At 37.8% G+C, this 13,321-nt stretch overlaps 1 protein-coding gene and 1 non-coding gene across 11 annotated transcripts in view; both read left to right on the top strand.

Moving 5' to 3' along the window:
- Positions 1-13,321, top strand: part of ADK (adenosine kinase) — a 494,936-nt gene that overhangs the window by 879 nt on the left and 480,736 nt on the right. The gene's annotated exons all lie outside the window — the stretch shown is intronic.
- TRNAR-CCG (transfer RNA arginine (anticodon CCG)) lies at positions 11,430-11,502 on the top strand. Its single transcript has one exon. It is a non-coding gene; the product is annotated as a tRNA-Arg (tRNA).

Below are 13,321 nucleotides of genomic sequence, written 5' to 3' on the forward strand. Positions count from 1 at the left end.
CGGAGCACAGGCTCCGGACGCGCAGCCTCAGCGGCCATGGCTCACGGGCCCAGCCGCTCCGCGGCATGTGGGATCTTCCCGGACCGGGGCACGAACCCGTGTCCCCTGCATCGGCAGGCGGACTCTCAACCACTGCGCCACCAGGGAAGCCCTGATGTTGCAACTTATACTTACAAAAAGTTATTGGTTAAAATATTCCTTCCTATTAAGTATAAGGTGCAGTATGCATATTCCTTGATGATTTTGAAATGTTCCTTGGAAGGCAGAGATTTTTGTATCTAAAAATAGACATCAAACTGATTTAAAACTGTTGGGACACTCCTGATTATACAAGGAAATTCTTATTTTTTCCAGCATTACCCTTCCTTACCTCTGAAAGAACGAATCTTTCATAATTGAAAAAAAAAGATCACTTAGCGGTTTGGTGGTGTGTTAACACTGTTTTGAATGGATGGTGACCAAATCCCTGCCAGTGCCTTTAATGTATTCCTATTACTTTCAAAGGGTCAAAGGGTTAGTGTGCCTACCTTATATGAAGAAAATAAACTTTTTTTTTTTTAAACGACTCAGGATGTTCCTTTTTCGTTTTAAGCTTTCAAACTAGACTAAAGCTAAGGCTTTTGAATCAGACCTACCTGGGTTCAAGGCATGTGCTTTCCCTGGTTGGCTCATTATTAGAGTATTTCCTTAAAAAGTACCATCTTCACAGAGTTTCCTCTACCAAATTGGAAAACAGCTGCAACTTTCCCCTGCTATCCTACTAAACATACAACCCTTAGATTGTTTTCAAAGTGCTTTTCTGTTTTACAGATGAGAAAATGGAAGCCCAAATGAAACAATTAGTTAAGGAACTGAAGTTTGAACATAGAGCATCTGGGTGCAAGTTCATTGTTGTTTGACTTTACCGTGCCTACTTTTATACAACCACCCAAGATACGCTTCTCTTTGCTTATGCAGCCTTAAAAATAACGATAAATAATAATGTTTAATGTGTATTGTTTCAGCATTTAACCTTTTTTAACTCATTCAATCCCACAACAACCCTACAAGGTAGACACTATAATTATATACATTTTAGCAAGGAGGAAACAGGTATAGAGAGGTTAAGTAACTTCATCAAGGTCAACTTTATTAACCTCACAGTTTGTCCGAAAGCCCTAGTGAACTGTTCACTCAGCTTTTGTTTCTCTACTTTCCCATCTGTTTTTTGTTTTGTTTTGTGGTTAGTGTACATAACTTTTTATGTTGTTGCAATATATGGGTATATGATACATAATAATTCTTAAACAGGTATAATGTTATTTTACATGTCATTAGTGTCTACGTAAAACTTGTAAAAGTCCTTAGGCAAAAAATAAAAATAAAAAAGTCCTTAGGCAACTAAAACTCATTTTATAAAATATGTAGTTAGTACCACCTGTAGACATGAAGTCAGGATTAGACACTTGAGTACTGGGATAAATCTCTTCATTTTGTGTGAAGACCTTTTGGGATTGGCTATTCCTACTTTCATTATATTAGTTTGGCTTTAAGGGTCTCAGTGTGGTAATGCACTGAGTGGTTAGACTGCATGCATTATCTATGATGACTTGCTTGACAGTTAAGGGGCTAGCTAACAGTTTTGGTTAACTTTTAAGGGAACGGCTTATAAAGTCTAAGCATGATTTAATGTGTAGAATCAGTTCCTAGGGAACAAATAAATTTATGATATATATTTTTAGATGTCAAGAAAAGGATTTAGGGCTTTGTGAGAATTTCAGTTAGTTTTAGGGTAGTAGTTCTCAAGCAGGGGAAGTATTGCCCCCCAAGGGACATTTGGCAATGCCTGGAGACATACTTGGCGGGGAGGGCTAATGGCACCAAGTGGGTGGAATTCAAGGATGCTGCTAAACATCCTACAATGCACAGGAAGCCCCCTAAACCAAAGAATTATCCAGACAAAAGTGACAATAGTGTGAGGCTGGAAAAAACTCTGCTTCATGGAGAGCATCTGACAAGTCTAGCTTCCCTTTCTCAAATATCCATTATTTTTCTAAGCTTTTTAGGGTATAGCAGTTGCTGAAGTTGCAAAGAAATAAGCTAGCTCTGTCATATTTTCACATTGGGTTGAGGAACATTAATTGAGTTCCATACATTATACTAGGTGCTTTATTTATGCTATCTCATTTAATCTTCCCAGCAACATGTGAAGTAGGAATAATGATCCTTGTGTTACAGATGATGTATTTAGGCCTGAAAGAAGTCGAGAAGCATTTTTGGGAACTGCTCCCTAGATGAAAATGTTCCATGATGATTACCTGTATTTAGGACCACTTAACTTTCTTTTTTCCTCCTTTGGAAATATCATCCAAGTTAATTTCTTCAGCGGTCACCTCTAAGAGGATAGAATTCCTTCCAAGGCTTGTTGAGCACATGCCAAGCCTATTCTTTTAGTCAGTCTTTCAAATACCTGCTATTTTAGGCATGGTGCTAAAAATTAGGTACATAGAGTGAGAGAGCTAAGACCCAGGTACCATCCTCTTGGTGGAAAATGAGTAGGGTTTGGGAAAATGATAACTGAGCATACTGAAAGATGACAGAGAGCTCACCAGGTGTGAAGTAGGGTGTCTGGCTTTATAGAAAAGTTTGTTTGGAGGTAGAATGGCAGAGAGCTGCCTCTGTTGGGGAACTACATTTGTTTGATCTGACTGAAGCAGAAGGTGTAGGAGGGTCCAGGCTTTGTACTGAACACTTTTACTTGTGTGATCTTTCTACCTCTGTATTCTTCAGCTCTCAGACCCTAATTTTAACTGTCTGCTGAATATCTCCTTCTGAGTGTCTTGCTGACGCTTCCAAGTCATATATATCAAACTAAATCCATCTGCTGTCCTAAATCTGCACCTTCTTCCATGGTCCCTACATCTGTTAACGGCACCACTAACTTCTCTTACTCCAAAGTTTGGAACCTGGATACTTGATTCATTTTCCCTCTGCGTGTGGTTATCAAAGTTGGTCTTTTCTTCTTCAGTTATATCTGATAAATTCCTTTTCTTTTCCATCCCTGCTGCCACAACTCAAGTTTAGACTTTATTTTGCTTAGACTTGGTGTTGGCTTCTTAACCAGTCTCTCCACCTACAGGTTCAAGTTCTGCCTAATCTTCTTCAGGAGTAGCTCTACTTATTCATCATAGCAAATATTCATAAGCTCTAAAGTCGATGTTAGGAAGGGTTGAATCTGAAGAGCCCACATTGTAACTATCTCTGATGTTTTAGCAATTACACATTGTTCTGGATCATGACTTTTAATTTTATATAATTTATATATATATAAATTATATATAATTTTAATCTCTATTAAAAAGGAAACAAACTGCACTTCTCCAATCAGCAAATGTTGAGCTTTTCTCAAATTATTGCTTCCTAACCATTTCACTTCCTTGGACTCCTTTTAGTCTTTCCTTCTGTCTTTTACCTCTCACTAGGACCCTGTGTTTTAAAATTGTGTATTAAACCTAGGAATAAAAGTCTGTAAGTATTTTAGATGACCAAGCAACAGCTTTAGTAACCTTTTTTTTGTCTTTATTTATTTTTTAAATACATATTTATTGGAGTAAAATTGCTTCACGATGTTGTGTTAGTTTCTGCCGTACAGCAAAGTGAATCAGCTATATGTACACACATATCCCCATATCCCCTCCCTCTTGAGCCTCCCTCCCACCCTCCCTATCCCACCCCTCTAGGTGGTCACAGAGCACCTAGCTGATCTCCCTGTGCTATGCAGCAGCTTCCCACCAGCCATCCATTTTACATTTGGTAGTGTATATATGTCAGTGCTACACTCTACGTCCCAGCCTCCCCTTCCCCTGTGTCCTCAAGTCTGTTCTCAACGTCTAACCTCTTCTTTTAAAACACATTTTTTTTTTTTCTATTTCAGGAAATTCTCCAGAAGGTGATTTTTATAAACTGAGCATACTGTTCCTGGAGTGGCCTGTTGTGAGGATTAAATGAGGAAAATGTATGCATACTAGAAAAGAGAAAGGATGATCGATTGTGCGTCCATAGTGTATTACTCAGTGCCTGGTCCTTAGGAGCTATTCAGTTAATGTTTGTTGGATAAATTATCAGCGCAGCATAGAGTGGGACTGATAATCTTTACTTTTCTAGTCCTTATGTTTTTAACAATGAAGCCTAAAATTGAGTTTGGCTCTTTTCGGGTGATATTGCATGTTGTTCACTTATATTTACAAATTTAATCCTTTAAGATAAAAATTTTGGTTATGAAGGAAAATGAAAAATGGAAGTCTCCTGAGGTACTTTGTATGAATCCCTTAATAAGGTCCTTTCCTAGACATTATATACTAGGGCAGAGTGAGGGTGGTGAAAAGACAGAGTCAGAGGAAACCCTGCATGGATTGTCCTGTGTATCTAGAGGTAAACATGAAATTCCTGGAGCCCAGGGAAAGTGAGAAGGGTTTTTGGTAAAAAGACAGGCATTGAAACTATGTTTCTGCTTTTAGGTATAGGCCTAGACTGAATAACACTAAAACATGAGGCGAATATGCTACTTTCTACCTGGAATATGGCTCTACTTCCCTTCCATCGATTAAAATCCTGCCTGTATGCAAAATGTTCAGAGTTAAGTGGGAAAAAAAATAAGAGAGAGAATCAAAATTCTGAAGAGTGTTCTGGTCAGGATGGAAGCCAGTAGAGCAGTGGTTAAGACCTTTGGCTTGACTCTTGGTCCTTATTAGTTGGTAATCTTGGAAAGTTGTTTACTGGCCCCATGCCTCTGTTTTCTCATCTTTGAAATGGGTATAATAAAAATACCTAACTTGGGCTTCCCTGGTGGCACAGTGGTTGAGAGTCCGTCTGCCAATGCAGGGGACACGGGTTCGTGCCCCGGTCTGGGAAGATCCCACATGCCGCGGAGCGGCTAGGCCCGTAAGCCATGGCCGCTGAGCCTGCGCGTCCGGAGCCTGTGCTCCGCAACGGGAGAGGCCACAACAGTAAGAGGCCCGCGTACCGCAAAAAAAAAAAGAAAAGAAAAACCTACCTCAAAAGATTGTTGAGAGGATTTCATGGAAAGATAAATATAAAGTTGGCACATAGTATGTCTTCAGTAAAAGTTAGTGGTTGTTATTACGGTACTCTTTATCCTGCTTTTAGCTCCCTACCCTGCTCCAAACACTGCAATTACAAATTTAAAAAGAAAAAGAAAAGATATAGGTATACTCAAGAACAAGATAACCATCTCCAGGGACTGAAATGGAAAGCTAACATGCATTTAGATCCTGGGTTCAGGAGCAAGTGGAAATAACTTTGTACAGGGGAACTGGAGTCAGATACCCTGGATGAAACTTGGAGCTGGGCTGGGGCCGGAGGAAAAGAAGGCTGAAAGCCTCTGCTCCTGGCTGTTGCTTTAAAAAGCTGTGGCTCTGAAGTGGCGACACAGAAGTGGCTGAGCTGCCACATGGCTCAGAGTTGGGAACTGTAATTTCTCCACTATCACCTGGTACAAGAGCACCGAGCTTGTAGGTCATGGGCTCTGGAAGAGGGGTGGCTTACCTCAAAACCATTGGAAAAAGGAAGGGAAAGTCTGAGCTTGCAAACAGATGAGGACTATTACTTAGAAAATAACAAAACCACTAGGAGATAAACTCACTTAAAATCTAATGGAGCAATTTCAAAATGACTTTTAAGTATTTTAAATATCTTTAAAAAGATAAAAGAAGTAATAGTTATAAAAAAAGCATGTTATAAGTAAACAATAGGTAAATGTGAAGTAAATGGCTATATAAAAGAAAAAACGTTGAAAAATTAAAAAAATTTTAAAAAGTTGGTTAAACTCTGGTCCAAACATATTTAACGCAAAAATTAGTGAGTTGGAAGATAGTACTGAGTAATTCACCGAGATGTAGCACAGAGAAATCAAGAAAACTCAAGAGAATATTTTTCATATATATATATGAACACATACATATATTGAGAGGCACCAACTAACATCTAACTGGGAGTTCCGAAAAGAGGAAAGAGTGTGAATGGTGGAGAGGCCTTGTTAGAAGAGATGATGACTGAGAATTTTCCAGAATTTAAGAAAGATCAAAGTCCTCAGGTTGAGAGGGTATTCCAGGTGCATATAAGTGGTATCACACAGTATTTGTCTTTCTCTTTCTGACTTCACTTAGTATGATAATCTCTGGGTCCATCCATGTACCTGAAAATGGCATTATTTCGGGCTTCCCTGGTGGTGCAGTGGTTGAGAGTCCGCCTGCCGATGCAGGGGACACGGGTTCGTGCCCCGGTCCGGGAGGATCCCACATGCCGCAGAGCGGCTGGGCCTGTGAGCCATGGCTGCTGAGCCTGCACGTCCGGAGCCTGTGCTCCGTAATGGGAGAGGCCACAACAGTGAGAGGCCCGCGTACCGCAAAAAAAAAAAAAAAAAAAAGGCATTATTTCATTCTTTTTTTTAATGGCTGAGTAATATTCCATTTTGTGTGTGTGTGTATATCTCACATCTTTATCTATTCATCTCTCAATGGACATTTAGGTTGTTTCCATGGCTTGGCTGTTGTAAATAGTGCTGCTATGAACATGGGTGTGCATGTATCTTTTCAAATTATAGTTTTCTCTGGGTATATGCCCAGGAGTGGAATTGCTGGATCATATGGTAACTCTATTTTTAGTTTTTGGAGGAACCTCCATACTATTCTCCATAGTGGCTGCACCAGTTTACATTTGGATTGTGGGTTATTTTATTTTCTTTATTCTTTTTTTTTTTTTTTTTGTATTTTCCAACTTTCTAGACTGAACATACATATTAGGACTCTTGATTTTAAGCTGGAGGAACTTGATGTGCATTAAATACATATTTTGGCCAAGTGCTGAGTGGCTAAATATCTTTACAGAATGGACCTCTGGAATACTAAGTAAATCTGAAACTTTGTAAAACAAGTATTATGATTTTATTATAGGTTGTAATCTTTTCATCTGTATTTCTGAAATCCCAAAAGCTCTGAAAACTGGAAATTAAAAAAAAAGTTTGAGATGAATTGATTTGGCAGCAAAACTTGAACGGGTTTGAGACCCCCTGTAGTATTTATTTGTTTGACACAAATGTGTATGTTTTGCTGTAGAAATATGTTTGTTAATGGCATGCTGAGTGAAACCTTCCTGGGCAGTTTATAAAATATATAGTACATACAGTGCATTACCTTCCTAAAATTGACAGATTTCTAAATCCCATAAAATTCTGGCCTCAGAACATATCTTGCCCCAAGGATTCAATAATAGGATTGAGGGCCTTTCTAAAAATTTAAATATTCAGTTTTTAAAAGCTTGCTATTGTGCAGGAACAACAATTTCTCATCAGAATCACTTGCTAAAATTTTCCTGCAGTCCCCATTCTACATGTTGATGATACTAAATAGATGCTTATTTCAAAGGTCTTGTTTGGCTAGTTCTACCATAATACTGGTGCTGGTTATGTAACTGAGTTATTAGGCTTTTCTTCCTTTCAAATAGTAACTGACTAAGGTAAAGACTTCTCTTCAATTTTTGGACTTCAAGATTTAGAAGGCTCATTTCACTGAAGTGGTCTCATGAACTGAAGTTTCACATACTGCTTGAAGATGATACTTTTTGAATATTTTCCAAAGCAGATTTAAAGTTGTTGCCCTCACTTATATGTTTTATTTCTTATGCTTTTGTTTGTACTTGTGCCCTCATATGATTTCTTTATCTAGGAAACAATAATTAGCTTTCAACATAAGAACATCTGAGTTTCCATTTGCATTTTGGCTTTCATTGCATACATGCTAATTTCAGCATCTTCTGTAGAATAGAATAAGAAAATATGTACAGCAATTATGTAAGAAAGTCTTACCTTCTCAAGACAGTTTGGTTACTGTATTAACAGGATCTCACAATTTTGTCAGCAAACCACATTTAGTTACTAATAAGCCCCACTATTTTGCTATTATAGCTGCGAATACAGGATTATAGGTATGAAGGTAGCTTATGTGATTACTGATCACTCACAAAATTAGGGGTTATCAGAAATGATATTGAAGTGGTTACTTGGCTTTTTGCCTTCTAGAGGCTGAGGCTGGACTTTGGTGTATCCCTAGTACCATTAAGTCTCTAAGAGACCCAGTTGACTAAAAGAGCAGGAAGTCTAGCCAAATATGACTCATTCTAGGAGTGCATCTCTTGCCTCTATTGTCCTCTGGTATTGAATTCATTTCTCACACAGCCCATCTTAATGTAACAAGAAAGATGGCACTTTTCATCCCTAAGCCAAAAATCTCATGAGCCCAAAGGCAGAGACTTTCCACATCTGTGTATCAGTTTTGAGAATACTCTGATTAGTCCTGCCTGGGTTACATACCCACCATTGAACCAATTAGTGTATCAGAGGTGGGGATTTTGGCCAGCCTTGGATATACTCTCAGCCATTTTCCTGTGTGCACGTGTGCGTGCTTGCGCGCACACCAATGGTGTTTATATATGTGAGGGAGTGCATGGATGTTGAGGAGGACGCTCTAATCAACAGCTCCACCAGCACCTTGTAGGGTGTAGGAGGTGAGGTGGTATCATTCTCTCAGCAAGAGAAAAGTTCATTATAGCATATATAGAATATATTTATGAAAACCTCATTCCTCAAGGTCCAGCCAAAGTTTATCTTCCCTATAAAACTTTCCTAATCACCAAGCCTGGAAACAGCTCCTTCACTGGTTGTTTGTACTTTATATTTTGCATTATTGCAGTGCACAGTGTATGCTTGTTTTAGCTCGTCTAGTGCTACTTGAAGTAGGGAAACTAGTTGAATAACTCTTAATGCCTTATAACTAATTACTTCATTGCAACATAGGCTCTAAATTTTTATTCAGTGAATTAATTCTTAAACTCTTTAAAGATGTTTTAAGGTTATGTTTGTAGTACTCAGTGGCACAAAATGGATTCATGTATTGGCTGTAAATTCGTATCTATTCATGAGTTGATAGAACTCTTACCTGAAAACATTGCATGGTTCTTGGACCTTTCTTTTTTCTTGTTACATGGAGTAAGCTTGTGTGTGAAATAAATCCAATACTAGAGGACAGAGGCCAAGAGATGCACTCCTAGATTACATTTCTGTTCTTTCTGGTGACTATAGTGAGCCTTGACTATAATAATCATTTCTTGCATTTGTCCATGGGGAAAATTCCCTCAGAATAAATATATTACTCCTATATAAATAGTAACATTTTATTAAGACCATGTGGTCAGTGTTTTCTTTCTTAAAAAAATGTAGTAGAATTGCTTATTTGGTGGAGAAATAAATTTTCTGAAAGTGAATTTGCAAAGAAGAACTCAGTGACCTATCAGAATGATCAATCTTTTCCCTATGGGTTAGCAGGTCCTTAATTAGTGAGCTTATTTGCATTGTAATTAGAACTCCAAAAGCACTGAAGGTCAGCAGCATTGTTCTTAATTCCATAGCATACTGTGTAACAGTGTACTATGTAACCAATAGGTAATACCGCAAAATGGTCTTTTTAAGAAATTTGTCTGTTGACTCACCCGAGAGGGGTCACTGGAAAACAAAATATAGCAAAAGAATCAAATTCAGATGTCTTAGGGTTCTCAAATTCCTTTAAGCTTGATGTAGCAAAATAAATAGTTTTACTCTTTGAGCCCTTGAGCTGAAGTCTGGAAAGCCATGTTAAGTTTTTGAGTAAACAAATTGAAAAACAAGAAAATTATCTTTAAAAAAACCAAAACAGTTCAAATGTGTTGTCTTTGAGGTTAACCACATTAGAGATTTGAACATTTTCTTGTTTTATAGGCATGACTGAGGAAGTCTTGGGTTCCTCCTAAAATAGAGATTTTTAGAAATTGTTTTTCCTATGCAGAGCTGAGACCTTAGCTATCATTTTAGTTCTTAGTTTTGGTGAAGATTAGAGCTGTTAAGCTGTTAGAAGTGATGCAGATTTACACCCTTGGCTATGTCTCTGTTCTCACATACTCAAGATGAACTTATTATATTACATTTTAGCATGGGATAGCATGTTGATCACATTCAAGTATACTGACTATTCTACTTTGTCTTGTTTGTTTTACATAGCACTTGCTTATCCAAATGTACAGAGCTGGATCGTTTAGATTTGAAATATTATAATAAAACATAGTTATATTTTTAAATTAAGTAGTACTAAATGTTTAGTATTAAAAAAATAGTATTTTAGTAAAAAATAGCTTGAAAAGTTTTTTTTTTTTTTTTTTTTTTGAAGGTGTGGGAGTTAGGTTCTTTTCTACATGGTAGGTTTGACTTCTTTGGGTATATTCATCCCTCAGTTTGAATATTGTAAAGATGCTCTGTAGAGAAATATATAAATTTCTAGACTTACACTCACAAATCCTTAGAATTGGGAGCAATGTTAAGTTATCTTTGCCCAGCCTCCTGCATTAGACAGGAATCCCTTCGTTAGTACCCCTCTTCCCCTATTTGTGTAGCATTCCTCCCCTAGATTCAGCACAGATAAGGGAAAAGGAGTACATTTTTTCACTAATGGAAAACAAACACACACATAAGACCTTCGATCTCACTTCTATGTGAAGCTTGAATAAACTACATTCCTTAGAAAACTTGTTAGTATCCTGTAGCTATCAAGTCAGATTCAGAGCTCTTTAAATGATTTCTTGTTGGTCAAGATATTTCTTCTTTATACTCATAAAACAGGTTAAAGCAGGCTTTCCTAGCCTTTCCCTTTTAGAGAAGCTACTTTGGTATTTACAAAGACTGCTTGGGAATGCTGGTGGGAGCAGGAATGGGAGGAGATGGCTAGGTGTGCAAATCCTGAGGTAGGGTAGGATCTTCTGTAGCTGAAGTTTCCAACAAATCATGGAGCTGAAGTGTGAAAACAACAGCAAATCTCAGTATTAGCCAGATGTGGCTTTGAAATGGTAATTTACAATTTCATGTGATTTTTGAAAACTCTTTGAACATGTTTTAGACTCTTTAGATTGTTGGTGCCTGAGGAGGTACTTAAAATGAAAGTCTGGGGCTTCCCTGGTGGCGCAGTGGTTGAGAGTCCACCTGCCGATGCAGGGGACACGGGTTCGTGCCTCGGTCCGGGAAGATCCCGCATGCTGCGGAGCGGCTGGGCCCGTGAGCCATGGCCACTGAGCCTGCGCGTCCGGAGCCTGTGCTCTGCAACGGCAGAGGCCACAGCAGTGAGAGGCCCACGTACCGGAAAAAAAAAAAAAAAAAAAAAAATCAGTGTCTGATATTTACATGGTTGTGTTTAGACAATTGAAGTCCAGTGAGGTTAAATGTCAGTCAGGTAACAGCTAGTAAGTATCTGAGGTGAAATTTGATCCGAATTCTTATAACTTCTCATTGTCCTACTTTCTAGAACAAGAAATGAATTTTAATTTTTTTTTAAGATAAAAATAACATATTTAGGACTTCCCTGGTGGTCCAGTGGTTAGGACTCTGTGCTCCGAATGCAGGGGGCCCGGGTTCGATCCTTGTTCAGGGAACTAGATCCCACATGCTACAACTAAGATGTGGCACAGCCAAATATATAAATAGATGTTAAAAACAAGCAAACAACATATTAAAGAATATGTCAAGCACATTTACCTTTTCTTACGGATCCTCACAAGGCCACCAGGTAACTGCCTTCATCTGAGGAAACAGACCCAGAGAAGTTAAGCATCCCTAAGTACTAAGCTCTCATTCTACACTCAGGACATCTGATTCACATTTCTTGCTGTTTTTATTACACTATGAAGACACAAATTGAGAACGTGTCAAAGTGAATTCTGTATGTGCTAGATGAGCACACTATTTAAAGAAATTCTGTAGTAATGTGTTTAGTGTTTAGTAACCTTGTTTAGATTTTTGTCTTTCAAGTTCTTATTCACACATGTAGGTACCCCCCGACCCCCACCAAGAATAAATATACCCTCGTGGGATATACTTAATTGTATGCTTTGTAATGGATTAACTCATTGAGCTTCAGTTTTGAGCAGGTTGTGTTTTCCGTTAAAAGCCTTGGGCAAACCAATTTTGCTTATGTTTAAGAGTTAAAATGTTCCAGTTAAGAGAACAATTTCTGGTAAGTTTTTATTTACTTCACAGAGATTTTGCAATTTTCCCTGATATCGATAATTTGAATCTTATGACTTGGCATTATTATTATAATTATATGGGATAACCATTACTGTTCACAGAGTTTAATATACTCAAGATTACACAATAAGTGGAAGAGATAGGATTCAAACCTGAATCCGATTTATTTTTAGTGATAAGCTCAAATATTCAGGCATTGTATAAACAATAGAATAGGAATCAACAGTGATTTGTGTGATCAAAAAAAAAAAGCAAGCCCTTTGCTTCAAAAAATCCTCCTGTGTTATATGTGAAACAATTACTAGTAATCTGCTAAAAAGCTGTTAACCTTTTAGTATTATTAATTCAAATTTTATGAAAATGTTCTACCAGATCTGAGATGGAAGTGATGAGAATTGTTTCATTAAAAATGACCTGCAGCCACAATTAGTCTTGGACCTCATACAAGAAAAGAAAAGCAACATTTTTAAAGAAATGATAAAATGTTCAGTTAGCGTACTTTTAAGAATATGACTATAACATTTCATTAAGTTCAACTAATATTTAAAAACCTCAGTTTTATAATGCTTGATAACCATAGGAAAAAGGAAGTAGGGGTAGGAAAATACAGATCTGTGAAAAGAAGGGGGGAAGTAAAGGGAAGTGATAAAAAAGGAAAAGGCTCATTCCTCTTAGCTGTTTCTGATTTCTACATAACTTCGAACATCAGACATCTCTGCTTTTCAACTTTTCACTCAGCTCTGAGGTGTGTATGTGAGTTTTGTGAGAAGCTTCTTATTATGAACCTGTGGGCTGTTAGCATGGGGCAAGGAAAAAGAGCTTTGTATTAGGAATCAGAACACCTGGGTCCTATCAAGGTTTCTGTCTAGATTTGTGTATGCACCTGTGAAGTGAGTAGTACAGATTAAAATGCTTTTCAAACTAGATCATGAATCAATTTGGGTGTAGAAAAAGTGGTATTTTATAAAAGGAAAATAGAAAAGGTCAATGCATTGAATATGGTAAGGGTAAGTATTGCTTTGTGAAACGTTTCCATTATGTATATTTATGGAGTATTAGTTGCAATGCAAAATGTATTTTTCACAGTGAGTTTGGTTTTCTGTCCTAAAATTTAGTGGCTTTTTTTTTTTTTTTTTTTTTTTGCGGTACGCGGGCCTCTCACTGTTGTGGCCTCTCCCGTTGCGGAGCACAGGCTCCAGACACGCAGGCTCAGCGGCCATGGCT

Source organism: Physeter macrocephalus, chromosome 20, assembly GCF_002837175.3.
Source record: "Physeter macrocephalus isolate SW-GA chromosome 20, ASM283717v5, whole genome shotgun sequence".
Classification (NCBI taxonomy): Eukaryota; Metazoa; Chordata; class Mammalia; order Artiodactyla; family Physeteridae; genus Physeter; species Physeter macrocephalus.